Here is an 18,750-nt window from a genome sequence, read left to right as displayed (position 1 = left end):
TTCTGTTTCATTTGGAATTTTAAATTTTCAAATTTTCTACGTGTTATTTTCATTCTTGCTTAATTCTCTACCGACGGTTAGATTCATCCCTGAAGCAGGGCAAACAAAGTCCTTTTTACCCAAAAGGTGTAAATCAAAACGAAAGTTATCTTACTCAGGACAATGTCATATCTACAATTTCTGGTGTGAAATTAATTTTCATAGAAAAAAAATCAAAGACAGAATACTGATAAGATCAAAATGTGAACTCGTAATACTCACTTTAATGCTATAGTTACCATTACAAAAAGCGCAAATGATAACATTCTTGAGGGCAGGTAAATCCTCAGTAATATGTTGGAAACATTCAGCCAAGTGCTCATCAACTCTGATGATCGGGGAAGTCTACCAAAAGGCCATAAATTTCAGGGGATCCAGACGCAATCTGTCGCAGTAATAGTGCTCTCTGATTCCGGACATTCGAACGAGTAAAGATTCCTGCATTTCTGTGTTATTAAAGAGTTATTAGATTATGTTCCATATGTTTCTTTCTGATTATTTTTTCTATGTTAGTTTGGCCAGCACGGGCAACAGAAATGCGGCCAAAGCAAGACCATCTCTCTCTCTCTCTCTCTCTCTCTCTCTCTCTCTCTCTCTCTCTCTCTCTCTCTCTCTACCCAATTGATCGACCAATCCCTATGGGAGGATGAACAGCTAGGTTGACTGTGGACCGATTGCCGCGGCTAGGATTCGAAGCTACGTCCTGGACCCTGAGCAGCCCGTGAATACGTCACGGTCAAGCAACGCTAACCGCTTCAACTACGGAGATCTGTAATAAAAAAAAAACACCTAAATAGAACTAAAAATGAAATTGAATTGGAATTTATACACGTTACAGACGATACATCAGAGAGAACTATTGGCGTGTATGCAAATGAAGCAGCATATACAAATATCTGCCGGGTTTTTCAAAATTAATTGCACCAAAGGTTTGTCCAAATGGAAACAGGATGAAATTCATTCTCTTTACTGCAATCTTTATGAATCAGGAGCCTGTTGAATGAACTAGTGGTACAACCAGAACATAAATTTCTTTCACCCCTGAATGCGATGGATTTCAAACTGAACACTACCTCTCCTTCCGTCTCTCCTGTAAGGTTGGTAAGCGTTTCTATGACGTCACTGCATTATGGCTAAGCAACAGTACTAGTGTTACTGGTGGAGCAACACACTCCCATATAAGGAAAGCAGAGCTACCAATGAGAGGCCAGTTTCGAGAGTTTTGTTCGGAATTTTTCACCTTTTTGTCATACCGTTTGACACAGAAAGGGTAAAAGTAATATATGTTTTGATGTTACATCGAAGACTAATTTCATACGTTAGGAAGCCAGTCTGGAAAATTACAATTTTCTGTTTTGTATTTAAAGACGAAGATACTTATATTTCGTGTTACCATTATTCCTCAGAGGTACTATTTAATCATAGGAAATATGGAATGGGTGTGCAGAAATGTTTGATAGAGCAGGAAGTCAAAAAGTTATATATAATAAAGAAGCAATTGTCCTTAAAGGAAAGTAGTTTCTTATATGCAATTAAAGCAACTTAATTCCGTATCAATCAAGAAAGAAATTTTCTTCCGTATTCATCATAAGAGAAATATAAGCCCATAAAACATTCTAATGTATCAAAAAGGTTTTTGAAAAAGATACTGAAAAAACAATGTCTGAAAGGTACGTACACTGAGAATTTATCTATAACAGATCAGTTCACGTCAATCTTCTTTCATTCATATAATCCCTCTTGTGTTAACAGTGAACATTTGTCAACAAAATCATGGAAACCTTTTCCAGTCATTGAAAATAAAAAAAACCCAACAAAACTCATATATCTTTGAGGAAAACATCACAGTACAGAGGCGAGACCTGTGGCAAATCATGATAGGAATATTTTCATGAATAAAATAGAAAGAAAAAACGCCATTTTCTGCAAAATAGACTTACCTAATGTGCAAATCAATCACAAAAGAATACGTGATTCAGGAACATGCAACAGTTTCCCTCATGGAAAATGGAAACAGGAAGACCCATGCTTTTTTGTAAGTATTCATTTCAGTAAATACTTACGAAAGCGTTTGGATCTTCTTGTGTCATTTTTCATGTGGCCACCAGCATGATATCAAGTCACCTTTTCCCTTCTCTTCTACATAGTGTAGAAATTTTTGGCCTCTAACCTTTCACTGCAATTTATCTCTCTTCATTGTGAGACAGTCTTTGCAAGCCTTCTTCTAGAATTTCTCTAGAATTTCTTAACGCTCTTTAAACCTGGTGATCAACTTTGAGAAGAAGCTTCCACGGCCTAATGTAGGATGGGAGCAGTTTGCTGAACAATTCCTTATACATGTACTTGATTGCTAATCTAATACTTGCCCGGAGACAGTCTGGTTCCTTTACACTTCTAAGATGGAGGGAGTTTTAGCGACAGGCTGGGTAGGTTGGTGATTCCCATGTCCCTATCACAAACAGGTCCTTCCACCTTATATCCCAATTGATGATATTCGTATCAAGGCCTCCCCCTTCGCTATGTCCCATTCCCATCACGCTGAACTTGCTCAAGTTAGATTTCATCAACCATGTATCAGATCAAGTTTGGAGCTGGTTCTTGGTCCGCTACTGTATTGATGCAATCCTCACCACCCATCCTGTGTGTGTGTGTGTGTGTGTGTGTGTGTGTGTGTGTGTGTGTGTGTGTTTGTGAGCGTGTGCAACAACCTCCTAGGAATGCTATACCACATCATCCATATTAATATCTGGCCTTAGCTGCTGCTGCTCCATCAGCCGCAGCCATCTGCACCACTGTCTTAATCCGAGGGCAATGCCACACGAAGCCATTGATCTGGTCATGTAAATCCGATCATGAAAACTATATATCATGCTGGCAGGATCTTGCGCTGCGTCACACCAACCAGAACCATGCGTATTGCATTGACGATATTCATATATTTCACCCGTGAGGAATTCTCGTCTCAGATACCAGCCAAATCCCTCGTACATCCTAAGACATCTGTCATGCCAGTGGAAGCGTCGGGTTCGAAAGTGTCTGCAGGATATTCTCCGCCAGGGTTCAGTCCTAAGGACTTTCGAGTCACTATATTTTTTACCCCCACGCGAACTGCTCTCGTAGTCACAGACGTGACAATAGTATGTACAAGGAATTTTGTGTTTGAAGGAAACGTAACGCAGGCTGGTTTAACAGATAACAAGAATTAACAAGGCCACGAAGTAGATCTAAAGTTAAAAATGTGACGAGACAATATAGATATAGTGGTAAGATTTAACTCTATTCTTCACAAACTCTGCTTAGTTAAAAAGGTGATGGCGAACCCACTCGATAAACCAGATGCATGCATGGTCAAGAAAAAAACTCTCTCTCTCCCCAGGATCGTTACACAATTCCACAATGACTAATCTAAGAAAAAAAAGAATATTTATAAAAGATCGAGTATATACTGCTTGCTGCTCAGGAAGGTGGCAGGACCTTCCCTCACAGTTTGACATGCCTTTCCTGACCTGGAGCTGTCAGTCTTTCAGAGATCCCTCAATGGTTACCCGTGTCACTTTAGTAGTAAAAAAAAAATCTTAATATATTATAGAAAACAAATGTAAGTCTGTAGATGAAGGCAAAGGAGTGCAACCCAGCGACAAGGATAAAAGATAAGAACGTAAAAGAAGTAAGCAAGAAAAGAAGAAGGATAATATCTCTCTTTCCCCATTCTTCTTCTCTTTCCCCTGTGTCTCTTTACTTCATCCCGTTCCCCGCCAGAATTAGCAAGAGTGAGAAGGGTGAGTGTAACACAAGGAGGATGGAGAAGTCCCGGGAAAGGCGAACACAAGGGCAATGACAGAGTAAGATAGGAGAAAGGTTGTGACCAAGGGTGGGGGTGGGGGTGGTGGAGGAGAGAAGGCTATACCACAACAGAAAAATGTGTGGTGCCGTAAAGAGGGACGGGATAGAGTGAGAGGAAATCCTAAGAGTCAACGAAAAGGTAAAGCTGAGAGAAGGAAATAAATGGGAATAATGATGAGAGTGAACGAGGAAGCAGGGCAGAGAATGAGATAGGAGTGTGAGGCAGGGAGCTACGTTGTCTCGCTTCCCTTGCATGTTCGAACAATCATAATTTCCAGAGGTTATGACACTAAAAGGAGATTCCAGGTAGCAACATGGGCACAATCATAGGGACGCAGATGTTCTTTATTTGGTAGAGTCAGCCTTGCATTACTTAACGCACTGCTGATGTCTCTAATAGGAAGCAAAGCTGTGGGTTCATTTTCAGAATAACTCAGCCATGCATCAGGTACACTGAAGAGGCATATTATGCGTGTACCGCCTAGATACAGCAATAACCGAAATGCATAATTATGTCCCTAGCAACGTACATCTGTGATGCTCATCAAGCCGTATGAGAAATTCTTGTTTAATGGCAATTATTCCTATATCTTAAACTCCACTACGTTGACATTAATGTCGATTCCAGAAGAAATGATTACAAGTTTGATATGGGCAACATAGATGAAAAATGATATACCAGAGACAGAGGTTACAGTGCTATAAGTCATGTCCTTTATGCTAATATCAAGTCACAGTACACAGGACACAGTACACAGTACAGAGGACACAGCACACAGTACAGAGGACACAAGACACTAGCGAGACTCGGTTTCATGGAAAAGGTGAATTTTACGTTATGTCCTGGAGGTTACTGTTGAAATAATGAGTGGCTTGTAGATGTATTCAAGTTTATATGTATGTGCATTGTCTAATATTCTTCCATACTTCATTGGACCTGTGTTTTGAAGATGCAATACTTCACTGTGTGAGATAACGTGACTATATAGTGCTATAGATGATGCGAGAACCAGGCCACACTTCACTTCTCCTTCTGGGTCATGCCCTTCATTTGTAGTGAAGACATCGAGTAAAAACTTCCTTCTCGTTCATTAAGTTTTACGTATAGATTCCTGTGATGAACTCAGAGAAACAGGAACATATAACAACGAAATTACTGGAACGATCTCTACCTTCGTGGCAAGGGTCTGGAGAGTCGTGCCTTGCTGACAGGATCCAGGAAACACATCCCCTTCATTCCTGGAAATCTCTTCACAGGGAACTCACCAGATATTACCTGTCAGGACCCTGAGAAATAAGTCGACGTGTCCAGACACGGCATTCTCTCTCTCTCTCTCTCTCTCTCTCTCTCTCTCTCTCTCTCTCTCTCTCTCTCTCTCTCTCTCCCTCTCTCTCTCTCTCATTATTTCTTTATTACACTGTTTGCATTCGACAATCTGTGCTTTGTGTCAGTTATACAGAGGCATACGAAGCCTTTCAAGGATTGCGGGAAAAAAAATAGCCAATGTTCCAGACTAGCATACAACGCTGCGTACCAAAGATCGCAGAAAGACCACAGCGGAGCTCTGTAAACCAACACACCGCAGACATCATCATTAACTCTGTGAAGACACGAAGATTCCCTCTACGAAACGAGGTCCCACAGGACCCTCACCGATCACCATCACTGTTCATAACTTACACATATGACACCCCCTCCCCCCAGCACACACACACACACACACACACACACACACACACACACACACACACACACACGGTGCCATGGACATCAGTGCAGACAGCTCCAAGCAAATAGTAGTCTCACACAACTCACTCTTAAAAACCTTAGTGGCTTAGCACAGTCAGAGGCTACTAGACGAAACAGATTAGAAGAGGACTGGAATATGAAAACAATAAACGTATTTACTATAGCAACGCTAGGAAGAATAAAACCTAACGATATAAGTACAGAAGTTGACAAGACAATGCTCAAAAGGAGCTCCTGAGTCGTGGGTCACACATTCGAACGTAGACGTTTGATGAGAGATCATAACAGCACATGATCTGCTCAAGGCCAACAAACCTTGACGTGTCTGTACAGATCCTGGCACCTCAAGGAGAACTGCCGTTCACACCTCTGGTCAAAGCAATGACTAAACGTATCGTAAATTACTGCCTAAACTCGTCTAAAATTTCACACATGCTGAAGTTATTTAGGATACAGAATAGGGCTCTACAATTCGTCACAATTGAGAAATACCCTTGCTTTGAACAGCACGAACAACTAAAGATTAAAACCAGTTTGTTTATAGATAAGAGAATGAACAGAGAAATCATGGCAGAGACTTGAACATAACGATGATGGAAACTACAGACAGACCAGAGATCTCGACATCAGCACATAACACATAAACAACCTTGGTTCCTCGAAGCCTCAAAACTAACATTGTTTAGCTTAGACCAGCGAATCCTTTTTCAAAATTCAAAAAGATCAACACAGTACATAAACATCCTAAGTCTGTCGGGGGTATATGAATAAGGGATCAAAAACACACTTCCAGAATATCACTCACATTCATCAGAAACTTACACCATACTTATGTACACACTTCAGCCTTCTTTTCCATTTCTGACCATTCCTTCCCTGTCCCACATCTTCGTCTCTTCCAACCATCTTATTAACAAAAAGGAAAGTAAATCATAGTTTTGGTTCAGTCATAGAACAAGGAAAGATCTTACAAATATCTGGTGGTCTTTTTTTATATATATACAACAGCAGACACACTACCTCTGAATACTACCAAGTAGCAGCCTATACACTCCAAAGTTCAAGTCCTGCAACTCGTCTGTGAATATCTAAGCGACATCGTCGCATCCATCAAGCAGATACAATCATGAAACACGGTCGGAAACGTTCATATGCCCGCAGAACACAAGACTGACACTCCGTGTAATGCGATAATGATGGAAGATGTACATGTACGTGGCAGAGAGGACGGACGCTAGGGAGTACACACACAGACATATGGGTTTCCCAAAACAGACACACACATGCGTCTTATGGAGCCAAGTCACGTGCGACCCATAGCTATGTATATGTAAAACTGTATGACTATCATGAGAGTATCCCCAGTGACTAAATGATTACCATAATATCTATATTGCTGGAGAACTCGTTACCGCGAATGGTGATCGTAAAGAATTTGTTACCAGCATTTCCTCGTGATAACAAACTATGTATTAGTTCGGTGAGCCGTTGCTGTGTGTGTGTCCATCCAGGTGACTTTGGTCAGCTGAGAGAGGACTGACTCAGTGGTTCCGGCCTCAGGGCGGCTCACATAGAGTAGTATTGCCGAGATTTGGAACACCGTCGCCACCCTACAGCGTTGGACCTCACCTCGTGATAAACCAACTCCATTTGAGCTGGACACGGAGGGGTGTGTGTGGCTGTACCACATGCTCACATGTTAGCCGATGATAATCACATGTCTTCACCCAACCCACGATCACAGGCTCGTTGCGTCAGCCCATGTGTCTGTGTAACACGCCAAGTGTCGCAGTGACTGACCATCAAGGTCTGTGTGTTGTTCCTGTGGTATATATATGTATGACGTGGCGGAGATACCTGAGTATATAGTCGTGTTGGTGGTTGTTGCTAGTGGTGTGTGGAGGTCAAGGAGGAATGTGGACGTTGTTGTAGGTTAGGTTATGTGTTGTGTTCTGGTTTGTGTCGTTGTTGTTGTTGTTGTTGTTAGAAGATGGAACAAAGAAGACTTTTTATTGATTATTTTGTGTTTGGCTTCGGAAGATGTGGTTTATTTGAAAGGAAGGGATATCAAGGTATAGTGGTTGTGGAAGACTGTGTTGGTGCCGGAGGTTGTAGGGAGTGTGGAAGATGGTGATGAGACCCTTACCCTCACAAACATGGACTGATATCCTGACGGGATATGATTGCTTTACTCTCCCACGAAATTACTCGCATTAGAACCCCTCTGTGTTCAACGTCATCCCTGGAAAGTCCTGAAGCATAAACTGATCCTGTGAGACGTGTAACATTCTGATGTCTGTCTATAGTTATCCAATATGATGTCTCTTGTCTGAATACAATTTCTGTTCATAGTCTTTCTAAGATTATCTTGACGTTAAACAACACTCCATCCTTGTTGTTCTCAAGTCTGTACGTCTCACTCTGTCTTTCTACCTCATTATTTATCATTGGTCTTCCTCGCGACTCTTTGAATTTTCAACTTATTCATATCTCTCCTTCCTTCATACCTATACCGTCTCTGATCTCCAACGCACACTTTATAACTTTTTTTCCTTTCTATCTCACTTTAACATTCTGCCTTCTCGCTCTGTTTACTCTTCAAGTCCGCCGTTAAGACAATAAAAAAAAAAAAGAAAATGGATCCATTTTTTTCGGCTACATCTTCCTGCCTATATGTACCACAGTAGCAAACATCCATGCCTGACGCTCACACATGACATTACGTGAACTAGTCCCTCCAACAGATGCTCTCTTTAACATATCTAGGTTCATATATTTCTGTACCTCACAGGTTTTTTTCCTCAAAGCGCCAGCATCTACTTAGCTTGAACTTGGATCTTTTTCATGATCTGATGTCCTTTCTTGGATTTCCACTAACAATGCGCCCTGTTTACATGCAGGTTTGGAAGGCTCTCAAACACCTCACCATCCAACCACGTCTCACAGCTTGCCTTGCCTGCCTTACAGAGAGTATGTATCTATAAGTGCTGACTACGAAATTTTGCCGCTGGGCAAGACTTCTACAGAGCACTCACCGCCTATAAGAAGCTGTGTGAGTTATATCTTTTCAAGTTTTATGCGTGAAAGGAAGAAAGTGTTTGTGGACTATAACCGTCAGTCACTCTCGTGCACGTGAGGCAGAATGATAAAGAGAGCAACCTCGGCGAAGATGAGGAATTCAACAGCCACCGTATTGAGGGTTGACTGCGGCGGTGCCACTAACCCTTCCTACACACCTCGGGAGTTGCCTGATACCCAACTACCTAGAGAGAAAGATAATATTTACGGGTTGTATACGACGACGAGATTTTGCTAAAAAGGCTTTGTTGGTGCGTCGCTTTCACTACAGGAAAATCTGAGGTTACGTAGGACGAGTAATTGTGAGTGACGTGTTGTTGGTGAGATGGAGAGACTGTGTGTTTGTGAGCTGAAAGCCAGGAGTCCAAGAGTAAGTGGGGGAAGAAAGAAGAGACGGCTGCCTGAAATCAATGTGGGAAATCTTGACAGCAATTGAATTGCTGGCTCACTGTGAAGCCTCCTCTAAGCCTCCTTGATACTCAGGCGGGTAGCACCAGTGATGTACCTTCCTGGCCAATAGCTTCATACCACCTACGAGAGAGAGAGAGAGAGAGAGAGAGAGAGAGAGAGAGAGAGAGAGAGAGAGAGAGAGAGAGAGAGAGAGAGAGAGCTACATTAGATATACATACCACACAGACCTCACGGTCCAAGCGAGTTTGTCTGACGTCAACACCACAAAAAAAAGATATAGTCTCCTTCAAAGCAATAAAAGGATTGGATAGCGTAGCAAAGGCTCACTCCCCACACTCCACTCCCTCCGGCAACACGCCGTATAGGAACCACGTGGAAGAAATACTGTGCAGAACTATACTGTCTTTAAGAAAGTTTGTGTAGGAAAGTCAGAACTTAGTGCAAATGTGGATATGGTGTTATTCCCTTCACCGAAAACAAGCATCCCTTCAAATTTTTTTTTTTTTTTTCTACATCAAAAGACAATATGGATGATAAACTTGACAGCCAGCCCCGCGGCTTAACACATCTCTATTACTCCTGATGTGGAAGGATCATACAGTGATGTCTTCTTATTCCCTTCAAGCAAGCGACACACGGGTTGATCCATACGTTACTGCCACATTGCTGGAGCGAGATCAGTGGTTGAGAAGATAACACAATATATTCTACTACGTTATAATGATCAGTTAAAAGAATGACTGTAAAATTAGAAGTGTTGGCAAGCCTAATTCTGAACATATTGAATGTGTAGCTCTGAACAACACCTTCTGGGAGCTTATTCAATGAGTCGATGACTTGTTACTGGGACAGAAATAACACATGCAATCTAGTTTAACTCGGTGACCTTCTGAGCTTCGGTTCATTCCCTCGCGTTGGAAACATTGTTGTGAAAGAGAAAAGTAAAAAGTTGTCTCTATTGACATTCTTGAATCCTTAAAGTATCTGAAAACAATCTGTTAACTTTCCTCGAGGTTGCCTTTTGGTTAGAGAGAATAAATTTAATATCACAGTCTGTCTTCATATGGACTGTAACGTAAAGATGGAATCAATGTGGTTTCTCTTCGCTGCACTGCTTCTAGTATTCCAAATATTTCCTTACTGTAGGTGTGTATGTGTGTGTGTGTGTGTGTGTGTGTGTGTGTGTGTGTGTGTGTGTGTGTGTGTGTGTGTGTGTGTGTGTATGTGTGTGTGGGTGGGTGGGTGGGGGAGGATTGCATTGCACTGAATATTCGAGGTGGTGTCGGCTGAATTTAAGAACAGTGGCGATGGGAAATTCTTGCTTTTGTATGTAAAATTTCTGTTATTAAATGCGATCATCCTATTTGCTGTATTGGCTGCTTGGTTACACTGCTGGAACAGTAAACCTCAGATCCGGCAAATAATATTTCTTTTTTGTCGAGGCTTCGTACGTGCAACAGCTGACATATATATCAACGTAAAACGACTTGGAAGTTACGTCCTTTACTTTGTACATAATGCAAGAAACTCCACCTTGATATGTGCAATATGCAAATCGTATCAGTACGATGTAAACCTAACTCACTATTTCATGGTGAGATACAGACACTGTTTATCTAGAACATTTGTGATCCAATACCACTAATTACTGACGTTACATGGAACTTCCTCACACCGATCATAGGGACGAATGTCTCTGTGTGAGTAGTCCATGTAACTATATGGGCTTCCCTACCCACGTTTCCGACTCTTCTCTGGACCGAAGGAGTGACTCTCTTCACGACCCCTGACAAACGTCTCCCTCTCTAACTACCTGACAAACGTCTACCCCTCTAACTACCTGACAAACGTCTACTCTTCTAACCACCTGACAAACGTCTACCCCTCTAACCACCTGACAAACGTCGACCCCTCTAACCACAGGACTGGCCTTGCCACACTGGCAGTGCTAGTGGTATGTGGACGAGGACCGACCATGTGCCACAAAACTATAAGAGTAAATGAAAGACACCCGGAACTGGAGGGAGTTAGATGTTATCAACTGCACAGCCCTGCTGCATGGTCATCACGTAGCCTTTTGGCACAAATACACAGCCCAGCAGCAATATGCGACCAAGTTATGAGACCAAACATAGTTTGGTTACTGTTGTTGACACAACACAACATATCCCTATATGGAAATTGGGCTCAGGAATTATTTGCACCAAGATCTGGTCGACCATCTTTTAGGACAACTTGGAATTCTCATAGAACGCGACTATCCCATCGCTGAAGAAAAGTGATGACATGCAGTCAAGATAACGCTAACCCACTAGATTCGCATTTTTGCCGAAACGGCACAAATTCCAGGCCTACAGAGACGACGTATCGATCATACCGACACTTGACGGATCCCTTCTGTAACAGTAGTGTCAGCTGAGCAAGATACGCTTCGCCTTCTGGGGATGGCTGATCCATCGTAAATACGGGGCCAGATAAGGTTATTCCACGATTGCCTCGAGGGTGTGGAGCTCATTTGGTACAGCCATCTACTCCACTTCACCGTACGTGATTCGCATAAGGTAAACGGCCAACCTAATGGGAAAACGTGCACGTCGTCCATGATGAAGAGCCGAATGACATGAAAGACATAGAGGCCAGTATCTTTACTCTCCATCGCTAGTAGACTTCTTAATTCCATAATGCCTCTGCTGAATGAATGACGACTCGGCGTAAGAAAGAAGTGCTCGCCAGCTGATCTGAGTCTCCCCCTCCCACTAGCTCATATTAGGAGTTAGATATTTAAAAACCGACCGTATCATTGCAATGGACACTTCTAGTACCTTCGTCCATGTGTGGCATCATCAGGGACCCCTTGTGTTATGACAGATTATGGGCATGTACGGCAATTATTTCATGTCTGCTGTGTAACAACCAGAACAGAAATGTTCATAGGGTAGTGTTTAATAAGTACCAAGGCTATCTAATGGATGCTGACGTACAAGGACACAGTGGTCTAGATTATCTGTTGCTGGATGTTTGTTTGATGCCTTTCTAGGCGTGACACCTCAACTCTGTTCTTACACAGGTGGCTGTAACCTGGCCCTCTCCTCTAGAGAGGAGGAATTGCCTTTTGCAATCGAAACCTTCACTTAACCTCTTTGGTTCATATCATCCTGAGGAAAATACACATAATGTTGTCAAATACAGTGAATCATGGAGCAACAGCGTATTACTGAAGAGCAGATAAGTTTTGAAGAGCATTGACCATGTGAGCGTCCTGGTTGTGGAATCTGATTCGCTCCATATACTCCTCACAATAAAAGGATAGCGTGTAAAGTCCAGCAAGTACAGCATCAACATAATTCATTCTAGACAACTAACACTGCATAACCCTTGTTGACCCGTGGAATATACTGCACTATTTTGGATGACATGTTCCCCCCTCACACGTGAGTCAGTAAGACAAAGTAGAGGACAGAACAAAGAGACTTAACTCCAGCTTGAATACCAAGTGGCAAGACATGTCACGTCAGGAGATCTATATCATCAAAAAGACGTTGCACGTCTCAACCATTGTTTACCAAAGATGTCTTAAAGTTTCCCCACCTTAGCTTCCTTCCTATTGGACCAATGGAGGGAACCTACAGTACTAGTAGCCTAAAGAGCAGCAGTTTTACCTTAGTTTTGCTGTATTCGAGAATATAAAAAAAGAAATCTACCATCTGAATAAGATTTAGAATAAGTTATTACAACAGGCGAAGATGAGAGTGGTTAGGACCTCTGAGGAGATGAGGTTACTAGCTCACACGGGATCTACCAAAATTATCTTAAACATTCCTTGTATTGTAAGAAGACAGTCAGTTATTCATTTGAATATTGGTCCAGACACTGAAAATTACCAGTACCAAATGAGACTTGTCCTAATATACCATAGAACTATATTCATAGTCAGGGTAAAACTTCAGAACGATATTCAGTAAGCTTCAATCCTCGAGGGATCTTCACACGTCGCCTCCTCGACCTACAATCCCGATATCTGGCACCAACTGGTTCCGTTTTCCTGGTATCAGAAAACGACCACCGTGCTATGAAAGGACATATGGACCCCTAGAGACCAGGATGACTTCATAATCCAGAGCATCTTTACAACAAGGGCGAGAGAGAAGGTTCAGGATGAGCACCGGTCCCGCTTTGAAGTTCTCTCCCTCTTGATGTACCTCCTGGAGGAAGATTAATGCCATTTGTGGTGCACGTGCTGAGCAGTCGACGCTTTCGGATCTTGGGTAGTGCGCTGCCTCCCAGTAGATGATTTGGCTGAAGCGGCTTTGACCTATCACCTCCAAGAGGTTGTGTCTGTCGGCGTAAGTCTTAAGACTCTGGAGCTGCTGCTGTCCTTCTTCAGGCGTTTGATGAGGAGGCTTCAACGGATGCTCTGTCATCTCAAAGAAGAACTTAGCCTAACCAGGAAGAACAGAGAGGACACCTCTTCTAATGGAGATGGTATCACTTGTTTTCTTGAAGGTCTACTTCCGTCGTGAATGAACCCCTTTTGTAAGTGTTCCAACCTGCCTTGTGTAAGTGAGGCCTTTCCTGATCAATAGAAAATTGCTTCTCAAGCCCCTATCCCAAAGTTTCTTGTCCTACGCACAGGGGCCGGCCCATCAGTCTCTCCCATAGTGCTGCAAGATTATGAGAAGGAGCCTGTCTTTCATTATGTCCTTTATAATACGAGAGCCTTGTCTCTTATCATTAATGAGATCACTGCTGGGAGGAGTACTGCTTATTCTAGTGCTGTCTTCTACGTTAACAAGAGTTCAACAATATATCTTTTGTTGATATAAAGAAAACCCTTTGGCGCAGCTCAAGCTGATATCGTTCTTGATTAGCTTGTAAAGCTTGGAGTGACTGGAAATCTACTACGGTGAATACAGCGCTATTTTAAAGCTATAAGAGCGAAAGTTTTAATATGAAGGACTCACCTCCCAAATCAGATATATTTCTTTGGGAGTTCCACAGGTAAAGGTTCTCTGCTCTAATGTCTAATTCCTCAAAGCATCTCATTACTACTCTCTACTCTACCAGGATTATCACCTGTCGTATTCACCTATTACACAAAAGTTTTACTACCTCAGCGCGACACATGTGAAGAAAATGACCCTCGATCTTGGAAAAGAAGAATGTTATTCATTACGATATCACGCGTCACATACAGACGATTAATACTTTGTGTTATGGAGCGTCGCATCCTCGTCCAGTTATCCTGGATGGTTCCTTCTTGGAAGGAGTAACTCCTACCGGGTTTGGTATGCAGGTGATCATTACAAGGCATTAACAACTTAAGGTTTGAGTGACTTAAGGACGACCTGCTACGATTACTTCTCTTGGTGTGGAAGTTTTCAGCCGACTGTTTTGGCCTTGCCCGTGATGTGTTAGTCTCATCTTAGGTCCCTTATTGACTATGATACCTTACCCCCAACTTAGAATCATTACCCCCATAGCAAAACTCCTGTAACTGGTAGAACGCACGGCTGCCACATCGATCCTGTGTCTCTCCAGATGGATTAGGTCCAACAATCACATACCGGAACTTAGTTTCTGCCCCCTACAGGGCTACACATAATACTGCAGTGTCTTTACTGAAAAAGTGATTTTGAATATTGTCCTAAAACGACCACTGTCACGGCTAACACTGACAGAAATCTGGCCTCGAGACCATTAAAGAGAATGCCTTTTCTGACAGGCCTCAGAGCCTTCAAAATTCCTCCCTCACAATGTCCTAGTAGCTAGACTTACGCTTTCCAAGCCACTATGAGAGATGGTTGTCAATAGACATTTCTTACTACCTATCATCCTATATAACAGTATCGCACGATTCCTTCCTTTCTGAAAATAGAATACGCGTTGCTGATCAAGGAATGATCGAATGGTTACCTTTAACAATTACACTGAGGGTTCCTTAGACACAGTGTCATCCACATCCGGGTAGTGGATGGCGCATCTCCTCCTCAAGCTGACCTTTCTAATACTCCGTCGATTCCTCCAGGAGATAATCCATCCGTGTCTGTTTTTCTTCTCTGCCCTGACTCTCAAGCCTGATCCGAGTGATTATTTCCGAGAACGGTCTTAATGATATCCCTTGCCAAACAAGTCCATGAATTTGATCTCTGCTCCACACGTAGTGTGTAAACTTCCACCCACCTGCAGATATCTTACAGTAATGAGCTGCAAGGAATGAAGTCGATCACGATAGAGCGAAAAATGATTTCATGGAAGGGATTATAAAAGCACTATGTACCTCCAACTCTTAGACTATTGCTAGAACAGTCTGGAATGCTCCACTCTCTTTGCAAGGAGAGCCAGTGAATGATGAGGAACGCCTGGGTTAGTATAAGAGGATATAGCGTGAAAAAAAAAAAGAGAAGAGACGGTATTGCTCGGGGTAAAAATATTTCCCAGCGAGAAAGGGCTTCCCTACATCCTCCTTTACTCTCCTCTGCTCCGCGTGTCGGTTCCCGGATTATGACACCTGTGTGCACCTCCCTTGAGCGGAACGACTTAGGTCGGTCTTAAGGTGTACGAGAAGGCTTCCTACCATGAAACTACCGTCTGCTGGCGAGCGTCGCTGCGTGTTGTGTGTTGATATCACAGCGGAGGTGTGTCCTGTCTCTATTTTCTTAACCTGTAGGAAACTTCATTTGTTATATTGGGGAATATTTTTTTGTTTGTATTTCAGTGATGTCAGTTGCAACTGTCATTTTTTTTTTTCGACTAGGATAACTCATTCCAATTCATTGATTGAATGAAAACGTAAAACTAGAATTGAGATGACTTTTCTCGCTGTGAAAAAAAATAATGATGGCAAGAACATCTGCTATTTTCCCCACCTCTGTGCTTAGCTTTATCTGTTGCTATTGTGAAAAATACAGATACGAGAGAGAGAGAGAGAGAGAGAGAGAGAGAGAGAGAGAGAGAGAGAGAGAGAGAGAGAGAGAGAGAGAGAGAGAGAGAGAGAGAGATAGAAAGAGAGAGAGAGAGAGAGAGAGAGAGAGAGAGAGAGAGAGAGAGAGAGAGAGAGAGAGAGAGAGAGAGAGAGAGAGAGAGAGAGAATCCAAAAGTTACATCACACTGGGAAGCAGAGCAAGAATCAGCGGGCTATGTAAGAATACCACTCAGATGATGCAGTGTGCTGTGTGTCACATGGAAAGGTTGAACTACGAATATTCAGGTCCCTTTATACCACAACCACATATCGCCAGAGTAATGGGCTAGAGCGAAGTTATTCCTTAACTCAGACGTTCCTTGCTACTGAATATTGATGTAGGCAGCACATACAGATGACCACCAGCACCCTCGAGGCTCACTTGGGTCTGACGCATATACACATGGGAGCTTCCAAATCCATTTGGAATATGGACACATATACCATATACAGCCCCACCCATATAGATGTAGAACTTCACAGGAGGCGCACACACCCTCAGCACCCAGTCCAAGTAGTGGGACCCTCTGTTGCTACAGTATCAGGCCAGGTGTCTCCATACCTCGACCAGCAAACTGTGCAAGTCACATATACCTTGTCCTTTATATGAAGATCCTGGATGGCACCACGGTGAAGGAAGAGACACAGGCAAGGTAGAATAGAGAGGCTTTGGTAATGGTGCTGTTAACTCCTGATAAAGAGCGAGGTGTTACTTCTTCCAGTCAAACGACCTAGTTTGAGACTCGGTCGAGTATGGTGTGTGATGGAATGAGGTGTTCCATGTGGTTTACACAGCGTCCAGTCCTGGGGTTTGCTGGATGTGGCCTCGGTTGGAGGAAACAAGTGGGGATGGGTAATGGAATAAGTCACTATGAGCGATAATAACTAATCAGATTTTACGTTTCTCTGTTCATATTTTTCGTATCCTAGATGAGAAATCATGGGCTTTAGATAAGGCAAATGCAGCATCATACTTCAAGTAATGAACTCCTCGTATCGAAAGCACCCACGTGTGGAGATGTGGCGATTCTGGGTATCGCCACATCCCTGTGAATCCAAAAAGGCTGCTTGAGAAGATAGACGCGGGAGAAAACCTTTATAAGTTTCTCCTCTTCATTAGTGAAAGAAAACGAGAGTTAGGAGAAAACTATTAGACATGAAGGTACCCCACCTGACCGTACTGAAGCAATCTCTCTCCTGCTCGTTTTTAGGGAAGAGCAATGGTGAAGGAGCAGGTGAAGGGAAACACAAATGATAACTGCTGGATGTCTGTTGTTGCAAAAGATAGTAACTTGAAATGATCCTTACGAACAAGTGCCCTAATGAATAAAGTCTGAGCTAGTATATGTTCTTTATGGTATGGAGATAATCTCTTCCGAAAGCATTTGAATGGACCAGGATGAAAGTGTGGATCACAACTCAGTTGTAGCCTGAAATCCAAAGAATTTTTTTTTTTTTCCAAAGAGACAACGAAGATGAAACGAAAATCATTGGTAATGAGACAAACAGGCCAAAGAACCTGATCCATCTGGCTACTCCTGCTGTAGAGAAGTAAGTTACTGGTGCACTAGACGAATCGCCCTCACTGCTGAGGGTAGAATACAACGATCGTACTTGAGACCGTAAATTCCCCTGACTCTTCTCAAAATCAGAGTACAGAGGAAGGCAGCATACACATCTGTTCCGTCACATCGGAGTTGAGCTTTGAAAAAAGTTAAAGAAGGCTTTACAAGGACTACTTAACGTGCCAGATATAGGAATCCATAAGTCTTTATAGATCGTAAGACTTAGGTTACGTTCTGCGATCAACTTAGAGAGAAACAGTGGATGAAATCGACCTTATAAGCCAGATGAGAGAGAGAGAGAGAGAGAGAGAGAGAGAGAGAGAGAGAGAGAGAGAGAGAGAGAGAGAGAGAGAGACGCAACTAATTTACCGCCAGAGTGCACGAAGTCGCACACAGCATATCATGGGATGGCTTCAACCAGCTACGACCCACGTCTCACACAATATCACTGGCAATAACATTGAAGCATTTGACACTGTCCCCAGCACATCCTCACGCAAAAGATACTGGGCACCGCCAGTGACCAAATCATCGCTGGCCAGCCTCACACTCAGCCTTTATCCAGGAGCACTCACAATGGGTTCACCTCTAAAACGCTTAAGCTCTAAAATGAATGGAGTCCTCTAGGGAGCAGTTCCTTATCTATTTCTCTTTCATCTCTTCCTGCTTGACCTCCCTTAACCTCCAACAACCTACATGAAGAAGGTCCTCTCACGTACAGACGATCTCAAAACCATATAAGAACATGTTGACACCACAGGAGCAAAATACAGATATAGAACCTCTGCATCTCCACAGATGTCTTCAATCATCATCCTTTAGCCCCAGACAGGCATGAATCCATCCTGTACCCTCCAGTCACCCTGTATGGACAAGTATTCCCCCTCAACAAAAATGACAACCATTCTGGGCATCGCATACGGTACATGCATGACTTTAACTTCGACACCATCAACATCAATTTACAAAAAAGGCATATTAACAGCTCCTAGAGCACTAACTGGTTATATATTTCATAAGAAGGGAATCCCTAAATATCCAGTTCAATATATCATCCATTCCGTCCTAAACTATCCCTTCACCTGCATGGTCTATCCTCTCAA

At 42.7% G+C, this 18,750-nt stretch overlaps 1 protein-coding gene across 4 annotated transcripts in view; it reads right to left on the bottom strand.

Moving 5' to 3' along the window:
• LOC139749860 (nephrin-like) overlaps window positions 1-18,750 on the bottom strand; it is a 343,103-nt gene that overhangs the window by 63,485 nt on the left and 260,868 nt on the right. The window lies entirely within an intron of this gene.

This window comes from Panulirus ornatus, chromosome 8, assembly GCF_036320965.1.
Source record: "Panulirus ornatus isolate Po-2019 chromosome 8, ASM3632096v1, whole genome shotgun sequence".
NCBI classification, from domain to species: Eukaryota; Metazoa; Arthropoda; class Malacostraca; order Decapoda; family Palinuridae; genus Panulirus; species Panulirus ornatus.
Note: the sequence above shows the minus strand (reverse complement) of the source record. Positions and strands in the feature narration are given on the sequence as shown.